The 12,219-nt window shown below is 42.3% G+C and overlaps 1 protein-coding gene across 1 annotated transcript in view; it reads left to right on the forward strand.

Annotated features, from left to right (window-relative positions):
• HTR4 (5-hydroxytryptamine receptor 4) overlaps positions 1-12,219 on the forward strand; it is a 310,244-nt gene that overhangs the window by 96,184 nt on the left and 201,841 nt on the right. The window contains exons 2-3 of the mRNA XM_082454244.1: positions 1,198-1,916; positions 1,956-12,092. The gene's annotated coding sequence lies outside the window, so the exon portion shown is untranslated. The remainder of the gene's footprint in view (positions 1-1,197; positions 1,917-1,955; positions 12,093-12,219) is intronic.

Genomic DNA, 12,219 nt, shown 5'->3' on the forward strand with positions numbered 1-12,219 from the left:
AAATTATGTAGCTTATGTATATTTCTGTTGGACAGTGATATGCTAAAATATCAAAGCTGGGAGGGACTGTCTAATCTCATCCCTCATTTTATGATTGAAGAGGGATAATAGTAATAATAACTCATTATTGAGTAAATTTCACATGCCTGATAATGTACCTTAGCACTTACATGTATTATCTAATTTAATCTTTACTGCAATCCTATGGTAGGTACCATGGTTATGCTCATTTTAGAAATGAAGTCTATGGAGGGGAAGTAGCTTGTCCAGTGTTATAAAGCTTGTAACTTGTATGCTCTCTGTGTAGCTTCAATTCCTATGAATGATGAAATACACAAATACTTTTCAAGACATAGATACCATGGGTATGCTTCCGTGGTTCTCTCTCACTGAATCCACCTTTCTCTGGTAGCCACAGTACTATGGACTAACTCCTCAACTATCTTTGCCTCCAATTCTGACCTCATTTCTCTTTGAAAAGAACATATACACAGTTTAAAGGAAAAAGTCACTCCCTTGGAGCAGGGACCTCTACGATTACTGCAAAATTGATTTTATTAACTACCAAAGGCAAAGGAAAGTGACAAAATGTTAAGCTCTGTGATGGAAGGTGAGTTTCCATTCTGCCTAAAGCATCTTGCCTGTCACAGCAATGCATGCCCGTGTGCCCGCGCACACACACGCACACTCGTACATGTGTTCACACACGTCGCAAATAGCTCTTCCCAGACTTAGTAGACATTTACAGCGTTTCATTTTCTCCCTAAAACCATGATGATTTTGCTTTGTGTTTAAAAGTCAATTGGCTAATTCATTTCAAAGGTGCCTCTTCATATACATTTTATTATATATAAAATAGATAACCAACAAGGACCTACTGTATAGCACAGAGAGCTCTACTCAATATTCTGTAATAACCTAAATGGAAAAAGAATTTGAAAAAGAGTGGATATATGTATATGTTTAACTGAATCACTTTGCTGTACACCTGAACATTGTACAGCAAACATTAATACAACACAAACAACACAACATTGTAAATCAACTATACTCCAATATAAAATAAAAATTTTTTAAAAAGAAAAAAAAGTTGCCTCTTTGACTTTGTGTTCTTAATCTGGAGTTTGTTGTAATTACTGGCGCCAACAAGAGCTATCTATATCAACTTTGTACCTTCTTTCCTTTTCTTTCCTCAAGGTACTTTATGACCCAGGCTGCCTTCTGGATCAGAAAGATACTGGAAGCTGTAAAACACACAAAGCCAGGCTTTATCACCTATGTGTGCAGAAGGACACCAGCCCTGAGTGTGTGCCACTTCATGCCCCTGTCACGTGCTCCTCTTTTTACCTGACTCCACTTTCCCGGGTCCATCCCTGGATAGAGGATGAAAGAAGCCACAGTAAAACCTGGCTGCCTGGGGCTAGCTGCCCATTCATGGAGGTGAGTTGCTGTGTTCCTGTGTTCATGTCTGTTTAGAGTATGTGGAATGCACTCTCAGGCTACACCTGCTGCTCTTAGCCCTGAGAGTGTGGCCCTCGGCACGAATGTGAGGACAGCCCAGTTAGCCTTTGGGGCCAGGCTGCTTCATTTCCCATCACTCTGAGACCAGGTGTGGTCATATCCCCTGCTCTAGTTTCCCTCAACACAGCTGATGCCAGCTGGTGTTCCAAAATAGCTGTGTTATAAATGCTCAGGACTCTTTTCAATTAAAAAATATTTTAAACACATTTGGAAAAAAGTATATTGCTTTTTTTCTGATCATCAAGTAAGATATGTAGAAAATTTGACAAATGCTGAAAAGTATAAGTCAAAAAAGCAAGCATGAGCTATGATTCTGCCACCCAGAGACATCCACTGCTAATATTTGGGGAAATTCCTCAGGAAATTCCTCATAGATTTTTAGTCCTGTACCGCAGGCATTTCTACAAGTAGGATGCTATTAAATGTGCTGTTAGGCATTCCACTTTTTTCTCTTCATATTATTTTGTGAATATTTTTACATATCATTTAATAGTCTATGAGACCTGTTTGAATATGTTTGTATGTGTATATATACATGTACACAGTTCTTTCTAGTGATTTCTTCCATAATTTAAAATTTCTCTTAGATGGAGAATTATCCTGCATTCTGTATAACATTAATCTTCATGTGTGGTAGCCCTAGAGCTCCCCTAAATCATGTATTTTGGTGTTTTACTTCTTACTCTGTGGCCTCTCTGTGACTTATTATATTGTATTCATATTTTATTTTTTACATCAAAGTTTTAAAAAATCAAATAATGCAGTGCTTATAGGAAAAGAGATAGTCATCTGTCTAATTTTTCAACTATCCAAGAATCAGTTGTCTCCAGAGAAGAGAATTTTTCGTTTGAGTTCATCTATCAGGACTGTTCAATTTTGCAAATTACAGAAACATCAGCTGTATTGGTTAGGAATAGGTTTACTGAATATAATAGAAAATACAAATTAATAGTAGCTTAAGCACTTTATCATTTATTTTCTTGGGTAAAAAGATGCCTGAAGATATGCAGTCAATCTTTGCTATGTAAGCTCCACATTCATCAGGGACCTGGGCTCTAATTTCCCCACTTCCTCATGGCTTCCATTTTCAAGGTTTCAAAATGCTTGCTTCTGGAGCTCCTTCATCCACACAACAGGAAAGAGTAAGGAGCAAAAGAAAGATGGCATGCTCTAGCCATATCAAGAAACTTGAAGGAGTCTTCCTGGAAGTTCCATACAGAACATCTGTTTAAATTTCATTGGCCAGAGCTCAGCCAAGTTCTGGGAGTTTGAGAATGTAGTCATTTATTTGGGATCAGTGCACCACTGAATAAAATTGGGGTTTTATTACCCATAGAAGTAGATGAAAAATACTGTGTAGACAATCAGGAAATATATTGCTTTACAGAACTAAATAATTCAAGGTTTATCTATGGCTTCAGGTACAGTTTGATCCAGCTGATGATAACATCATCAGACTTTCATTCCATTTCTCAGAGATCCTCTGGCTCATCCTCCTCATGCACTGTTTTTACCCACAGATGGGCTCTGCCTAGAATGACAGAGTTGGCTGGAGTATTTCATGATATTGTATCCTACACCTCACTGCCCAGAGAAGGACATTTTTTATTTCTTCATTTGTGGTTGTTTATTGACCACCCAATATCATATTCTCAATTCCTTCTCTGGTCACCTCTACAACTTTAAATAGCACAATTAAACCTTCATTTCTTATTCCATTAATCACAGGGATGGACATCTCTTGACTCCCACGTTGTATGATAAGGACATTTACCACACGTTTAACCATTTACCACACCTTCTCACTTTTACCTCTCAAACTTTGCCAGTTTTACCTTTATTTATATAATGTTGAGATTGAGAAATATACGTTCTCACCATCCTAGTTAAGTCTTCTTAAATGTCCCTAGGCTGATTCTAGAAGCTTAAAACAGAAAATAACATTTAAATCATTATAATATTATAAATACTGTCCTTGAACATCCAAATGGTATGCTAGGTGGTCAAAGAAGCAAGTCTGTGCCACTCAAGTTAAAATCCTTCTAGTTTTGTTGTTGTTGCTGTTGTTGTTATTTGGCCACACTGCACGGCACGCGGGATCTCAGTTCCCCGACCCGGGATCAAACCCGTGCCCCCTGCAGTGGAAGCGTGGAGTCTTAACCACTGGACTGCCAGGGAAGTCCCCCAGTCTTTCTGTTTTTAAACACCACCAAACACCTTTACCATTTCTATAAGTTTTCTAAGATCCTGTTTAAACTGATTCACCTCTTTTTGTGTTTTTCCGTAGAGAGGTCTTTTCCATGGTCATCTAGGCCAAATTAGACCAAGTGCTCCCAAGACCAGCAGCCTGGATATCTTATATCCAAGATGTAGGTCTGAAGCTCTGAAAAGAATTCTGGGCTAGAGTGTAAAATTTGGGACCTGTTAGCGTACAAATGATAAAGCAAGCACAGTGGATGAAATAGTATAGGGGCCTATAGAGAGTAAAAGAAGAGGAAGGGCTCTGACATTTAAGTGTTAGCCAGAGAAGGAGCTGGCAAAAGAGACTGAGCTTTTCAAATTTCAGCATGAGAGAATCAGTGAGCTGGGAGAGTAGCAGAGGTGATGTTGAACCTCGCACCTGGAACAGGGGTTCTTGCTTCAGCATTCCTGGCAGATGGCACCCAGCCTGTGCTTTGATACCTACAGTGCTAGACGGCTCCAAATGTTGAGACAGTCTTACACCAAGCTGAATTGTTTCTCCAAAATATCCTGGCCCCTGTTTCGCTTTCTCATGCATGAAAAATCCAGCCCGATTTTATTGTGTCTCTCTGCATAATAGCTCTTGAAATAGTATGAGATAGTTAAGCGCCCAATACATATAATATCATCAACCATTAATGTTGCTTATATATTGTTATTATTATTGTTATGATTTTTATTTCATGGTTACTCTCAGCAAAGTCTTTAAAGTCAGACAGCCTGAATTCTAACCTTGACTCTGACCCTTTCTAGCCTTGTCATGTCATTTCAATACCAAGTTCCTTAACCTTTTTTAGCGATGTGATTAAGCAAATCATATGCACTCAATAAATGTTTGTTATGTAATAATAAAATAATAACAATAATACATACCACGAGCTCCATTTACCACTTGTGCTACCTTATTAACTTTTACAATGTGTTGAAATGATCTGTGTCCAACCCTATCTCCTGTAATTGGCTCTGGGTGCTTTGAAAAGAGGGATCCATCCTCTTATCTTATTCATCATATCCCCATGGTTGAGCACAGGGTCTGCCACAGAGAAAACTAGTAAAACTTTTGTGGGACAGATATTTGCCAACCCCCTAGCTACCCAGGTTGCCCTTCTTTAAACATAAAATGATAGATAGCTCAAATCATCCACTAACCATCCTATTGTAAGTGCCCCCTTATTATCTGTGGGAGACCCCAAAGGGATTCTACACATGTACCTGGAATCCAAAGATGTCAGCCATACTCACCTTGTCCCTCTTTGCTCTGACCACCTCTGTTGCCTTCAATGCTTCTTGGTGACAGGTCACTGCTGCCTCTGCCCTTCATGGGACTGTTGGTGTCTGTGCCAAGGAGTCTGGCTCTGAATGACCTGCCTCTCCAGGTGCAAGGACGGGCTTCCTCCCTGGGTCTGAGCTCTGCTTCATTAGTTGGGCCCTGAACACAGAGTATTGACTTGTGCCGAGCCTCTCACAAATCCTTCCTGAAGGGTCCTATTGGTTTCTGCTTCTAATCCCTTCTCGCTACAGCTTAAACCAGTGAGAGGCCACTCAATATCCCCAACTTTTCTCTTCTTCCCACTGTAGCTTCTGCCCTCATTAGAGCCCCATCTTCTAGTTACAGGGAAAAAGCTTCCAAATTTATGAATGGGACAAACTGATATAAGGCAGGGGAGGATGGGCAGTGTGGAGGCAGAAGAGACTTGTTCATATTAGGCAAAGCTAGTCAAAAATATCCCACTAAATAGAATATCCCCAAATACCCTGGTCCATGTTAAAATTAGTTTTGCCATATCCTGAATGTGGTGGTGATTTATTTTATTTCATTTATTTTATTTCAGATTTATTTTATTTCATTTATTACATAACTCTATACATCTGTTAAAACTCACAGAACTGCACACCAAAAAATACAGTTAATTTTTACTATGTACAAATTTTAAAATATGTTGTACAGTTTCAGTTGTGCCAGAGTTTTACCTGGCAGATCACACTCATGATGTTTTTCTTGTGACTTGGCTGTTCTTGGAAGATTTTATTTTCCCGTTTTCCTTCCCAATAGACTAAATATTCATTTATTTGATTTTTATTGATAATAAAACATGGATTAGTTAACGGGCTTTTCAAACATAAATAGATTAAACCCAACAATATCAGGATGACTAGAGGACAAAGAACAGCAAAGCACAAAAAAGGGCCAGGAGCCTCTTATCTGGACAGTGATAACTGTGCTTGGCTGCCCTTTATTTGCCTCTATTCTCTGCTAATTCAGGCAGCCGGCCGTTCAGTGTTCAAAGCAGGTTCATACAGACTTTGCCACATGGCAAGTTACTAGAAAGAGCCTACCTTTGAATGCTTGTGCTCTCATACTCTCTTGCTCAATACTGTTACTCCCCTTTGGAATAGACTGACTTCTGGACAGCTCTTTCCTGGCCAGAGGCAACCTGAAGCTTCTCTCCTCCTTCTCTGGATCCTCATCCACTTTTCAGCTGCAGACATAATGTCACAGCATCTGCGCCACCTGTTCCATTTCACAATCCCTCCTGCACACGAGTCTGTATCTCCCAAAGCCACATCCTCTCACAGAAGTGCATGATCATCCTTTCATTCACAGGGTTGTGAGTTCCTTTGGCCTCCAAGGGCCCTTGGTTCTTGGGCAACTCTGACCCACTGGAAAGCACAAATGCAAATCCAACTGTCCGTTCGTATTTCTGTCCATTCAACTCTTACCAAGGAGTATCCACTCTAAGCCAGGCTCTTCCTGAAGTTCAGAGTCTCTTACCTCTAGTAGCTTATGTTTTACTGGAGAGGCAGAGAGTAAGCAAGTAAAAAAAAATACATCAATGAATTAGTGACAGAGTGAGATGAGGACTGTAGGTGACATAAACGGAGTGCTAGAACAAACACTAATGGGATGGGGGATAGCTGGTCAAGGGGAATCCTCTCTGTAAAAGAGATACTTAGGCCAAACCAGAGGAGAAGCATTTCAGGTTTATGAAACAGTAAACGCAAAGGTCCTGAGGCCAGAGAGCCGTGCATGACTAAAAACCTATAGCCCAGGATGGCTAGAACTCAATGGGAGAGCAGAGTGTGTGAGCTGGGGTAGAAGAGGTAGCAGAGTTCAGGACAAAAGCTCCCTGGAGGCTGAACTGAGGAGTCTGAGCAAAAAGCCTCGCTCATCAGGTCTGATTTGGGTTTGGGGGAGTGGGAGATAATCAAACACTCCAGGATGTGTAGCAAAGTAAGAATAAACACGACCCTCTGTGGGAAATTTGATTCTTACAAACAACAAATTGCAAATGTTTCTCCATTTTCAACTTTATTTAGAGGAGGTTTTGTTAGAAGTTGTTTCCTGACATAGAACGATTGTCTACAACAGGGGTCCCCAACCCCCAGGCCGCAGACTGGTACCAGTCCGCGGCCTGTTAGGAACCGGAACGCACAGCAGGAGGTGAGCGGCAAGGGAGCGAAGCTTCCTCTGCCGCTGCCCATCACTCGCATTACCGCCTGAACCATTCCCCCTGGCCATCCCGACCATGGAAAAATTGTCTTCCACGAAACCGGTCCCTGGTGCCAAAAAGGTTGGGGACCGCTGGCCTACAAGGTAAACTGAGGACTCCAGTGAATGGATCATGTGAATGACATGTGCCCAGGGATGCCACAGTGTCTTGTTCTAGGGTCTTATTAATTCTGTGGTGTTTATTGAAATGAAGCCAGCCACTCTGGCTTCATTATAGGAAAGGTTTTCACAGTTTGGTTTCTGTTCTTTTGCAGCTGCATTAAAACTCTTTGTCCAACTGTTTAAATTTTTAGCAGCTCTTAGTGGATGGAAGGTATGCAGACTTCAAGTTTGTGAGTTCAAGAGAAGTATTGATTTATTTCAGTAGTTTGGATTTGGAATTTGATTTCCATCTTCTTTGTTCCTTCCTCTTTGTCTCCGCCTACTTTCTTTCTCTCTCTCTCCCTCTCTCCCTCTCTCTCTTTTTCTCTCTCTCTCTCTCTCATACACACCCCTCCATCTTGCAGCTAAGCCACCCAGAGTCAAATAAACTTAAAACAAGCTTTGAAACTTTTAAGATAACCCCCATGGTGTGTTGCTGATAAGGTGCTTCAGTCCATGGCAGGCTGCTCTGCAGTAAATACGTAACAGGACATTTGTACCAGTTGAGCAGTGTGGACAACCAGAAGAGAAAAAATAGTATCTTTTTTCTGCAGACTAGAAGAAATTAACAATAGAAACCTTAACATTTTCAAGTTTATAAATGAAATAATAGAATCAAAGCTTTCTTAATCTCCTCTGAATGGTGTTTCTGGCCTGGTAGCTCCACTGAGCTATTTGTACCAGAGGCTTCCTGGCAGGGAAACTCGGCCTGGAAGGCAGAACAGCCTGATGCCTGGCACATCTCAGGGGCTCGTAGTGGCCACTTATTATTTTCAAGCTGTCAGCTTCCATTTTGCCTTCCTAACAGCACCCCAAATTTACTGGGGAAGTAAAATCTCCCCTACTGTGTGTAGTCTTGGTGAAAGGACTAGATCTTTCCTTCCTCACTCTCTGATTCAGAACAGGGGAAGGAGGAGATACAAAGCTAAATTCAGCCTGTCTGGTGTGTTCTCCAGTGACTTTGGACTTGGTTGAGTGACCCAAGGATGGAGAACTGGTAGAGGCCATTCGCCATATCAGGAGGGATGGCACATGGTCCTGATGGAGCTCCTTTGTGAACCAGGTGCTTCACTTTCTGCTTTTTGGTTCTCTGGAACTCTTCCTGGTACCTGATTCTCCAAGCTGGGCTTCCAGTATCTCAGCAATTCTGTATGTCCCTAAATAACATTCCAATAATTTCCCTTAAGTTATCTAGAGTTCTTTTCTGTTGCTTGCTGTTGAAGGCCTTAATTGAGATGGTACAATAAATGTTCCTAGACTGAATGAATTAATGGAATGAATTATATTTCAAGCCTTTTGTGATTTTCCCCTTCTTTTGTCATAGTCAGAGAATTAAATCTCATCTGTAGATGAATTTTCTTGGAATTTGGAAAAATATCAAAGTTTTATACAATTTTCCTTTTGGAGGTAAAGCTATTTTAAAAAAACAATTAAACCTAAGTTTTAAATATAGGCTTATTATATGGTAGTTAGAAAATAAAGATAAACATAAAAAAGAATATAAAAAATTCATAAACATCTTTCTATATAATAAATATCAGTTGACAAAACAATGTTTGATAACTGAATGGTATCTCATGGTAGAGATAATATATTTAGATAATCCCCCATTACATTTGGGCTATTTCCAATTATTCACTCTTATAAAAGATCCTGCATTGAACATGCTCTTAGATAAACCTCTGTAGACATAGGCTTATTATCCTTATGATACATTTTAAGTAGTAGAATTGTTGGGCCAAAGAGTTTGCATGATTATAATCATTTTACTTATAATAGTAGCCCCTTTTAAATGAAGCGGATAAAAAGGAACGTTTATTGTGGGAGTCTTCTTCAGCAAAAGCAAAACAAAAACAGAAACAAACATAAAACAAACAAAAGGAAAGAAAAGTCTGTGATTTAAGCTATGAATCAAAGGAGTCCCATTTAAAACCTCATTGCATTAACTGAGGTGCTTCAATTGACCAGCCCAATTAAATAGAGCCAGACGGTACAAGAAAAAATTATTAATAGCCCTGTCTGTTCAACACAACCAGACATTGCACTTGCTCTCTTCATCCATTCATTCAAGAAATGGTTATTGAATCCCTACTGTGTACCTGGCATGGATCTCGGGGCTGGGATGTAGAAAGGGAGGTAAGACCTGTTGTCCACCTTGGAGGCACTCACTCTCCAGTGTCCAAGCAGACCTTTAAATAACTCACAGTCACACAGTGTGGTGGTATCTGCTGCAGTAGAGAGAGGAAAACAGCATTGTGGGAACAGAGAACCTGGAGCAGTTTCAACCTGTGCATGTAAAGTCCATTCTTCTCTCTCGTTCCCTTCTCTCCCATTAGAAAGCACCAACTGAAATGGAATATACCTTGAAAAATACAAAGTTCTGGAGAATCAAGGAAGGGAGAGATCACGAACAGCTCCATGGAATCCATGAGCGTTGAAGAGAGGTAGGACACGCAGCATCTGGAGGAGGGCACTCTGGAGAGGACATTGTGAGCACTGGTACAGAGAAGAAAAGAAAAGCAAGTGTTCAGGGAACAGATTGCTTGAAACACAAGGTTTGGGTATACCAAGATGGCTGAAAAGAGGGGCTACCTTGGATTGCTGTTAATAATAAGACAAGGCATTCGTGTGTACCTCCATAAGTAAAAGAGAGGCATTGTATTAGTTACCTATTCCTGGTGCAACAAATTACTTAGTGGCTTAAAACAACCCAAATTCGTTATTGTACAGCTCTCCAGAGCAGAGGTCTGACGTGAGTCTTATGGCACTAAAATCAAGGTGTGTTCAAGGCTGCCTTCCTTTCTGGAGACTCTAGAGGAGAATCTGTTTCCTTGCCCCCACCTCAGCTTCTGTATTCCTTGGCTTGGGACCTTTCTTCTTCCTTGAAGGCCAGCAACAGCTGCTCAAGTCCTTCTCACACTGCACCACTCTTGACCTCCTCTCATGCCCATCACTTCTACTTTCAAGGACCCTTCTAAAGGCCCACCTGTGCAACCAGGATAATCTCTCATCTCAAGATCCTTAACTTAATCACATCTGATTCAGTCCAATGGGAATAGGGAGGAAAGAACAGCTGCCTGTGGAAGAGTTGGGAGAGACTCCCTAGGAAATGGGAAGAGGTTGAGTGGAGACTGGGGAGAAGGGGAAGAGAGGTAAGAGTTGTCAGAGATGATTCAGGCTTTGCACTCCCAGGAGGGTGAGGATAATGGTGTCATTCATCAGGAATATTTGGTTTAGGGAAGTGGCATAGTGGTAAATTTAATTTTGGATCTTTAGAGAAATAACTGACAACTTTTCCACTTTCAAATTTGAATGGGGATATAAGATCAATAAAGATTCAAGACATATACAATCCAGGGAGAGAAATAATGGGTGGGAATGGCTGAGAGTGAGGAGTGTTGAGACAGAGACAGGGCACAAAGAAGGTAAAGAAGAGATACCTAGGGTGGGGAGAGACTGAGATGGGAAGAGAGAGATAGAAGAGAGAAAAAGTGTACAAGTAAGATGGGGAAGAAACACAGACCATGAGGAAGACACACCAGGTTGGCAAAAGAAGGAGGAAGAGAAAGGCAGGAATATCAACAGAGAGAATCTGAGAAAGGGACCAGCTCAGAGGTTTCTGGCATGAATACGTTGGTCAATTTAAATTTCCGGTTCACTTGGGTTGTGCTCACAATTGTAAGTTAATAATTTTTAAGATTGTCTGGAAAGATTTATTTACTTTTGCAGGTTAATTACTGTCACAGCTCCTCTGTTTGTTAGGCTTCCACGGAGACTCTGTGGTCCTGGAGGGGGTGAATTATCCTACCTATAGGACCTTTGGCCCCTCACCTGTCTCATCAAAGGAAGACTTCTTTCCTCTTCCCTTCCCCAAATGGCCTAACTCCTGAATTGTTTTGTCCCTGGAATCTGAGGCCTTGGAAAGATGTATTGAGGAAAAATGTTTTTCATTCTTTCACAGTTCTTCACAGATATTACAACGCACTAGTGACACACAGGCAGGAGCTTTGGTAAGTCTCAACACAACTGGGAGTTTATGGTCCCCGTTTTACAGATGGGAGCAGTGGGTCTGGGCTTTCGTCTAACCACATAATCAAGGTCACAAGTGGAAAAAGCTGGGAGAATAGGCTTCCTGCAGATGGGGGAAGCAAAACAAGTATTGGCAGGATCCCTTAGGAAGACCAGTCGATTGAAACACTGACCCTGGAAAACCTGGAAGCCTTGTATCTAAGGGACTACGGATGTCACTCTGAATCCTGCTCCCAAACTAACTGTGCCCAGGCAGAGTCAGAGGCATGACAAGGAAGTAGGCTGTAGATTTCCCTTAGCACGGACACCACAGGCACTTTCCGTTTTCACGTTTATTATCTTTCAGTAGAGGAATGAGTACTTAGAGAGGTTAACCAACTTGCCCAGGGTTACCCAGGAGCCAGCAGTGAGCCCAGGGCTAGCTTCCTCTGTTGGGCAGCGCTCCCCGGGGAAGGCGCCCCGCTGGCCCGCCCCGAGGGGTGAGGTCCCTCCGTCACCCCTGCGCCCACTGCCTTGCGCGCCCGGCCGCGCCACAGCCACCCCCGGCGTCCGCAGGGGGCGGCCGCGAGGACCACGCGGGCTGGGGGCTGCTGAGCCTGCGGAGCCAGTCTCGGCCGGCCGGGAGGAGGACGATGCTCGGCCCGCCCAGGTGAGCCTGCGCTGGGGTCCCTCCGCCCGCAGCCCCGGGCGGGCCCGCGCCTCGCGCTCGCCAGCCTCCCAGCGCGGGGGCTGAAGCCCGCACCCGAGGGGGCGGCGGGGAGGGCGCAGGCAGCGGC

This window comes from Balaenoptera physalus (assembly GCF_965194825.1).
Source record: "Balaenoptera physalus genome assembly, chromosome: 3".
Lineage (NCBI taxonomy): Eukaryota > Metazoa > Chordata > Mammalia > Artiodactyla > Balaenopteridae > Balaenoptera > Balaenoptera physalus.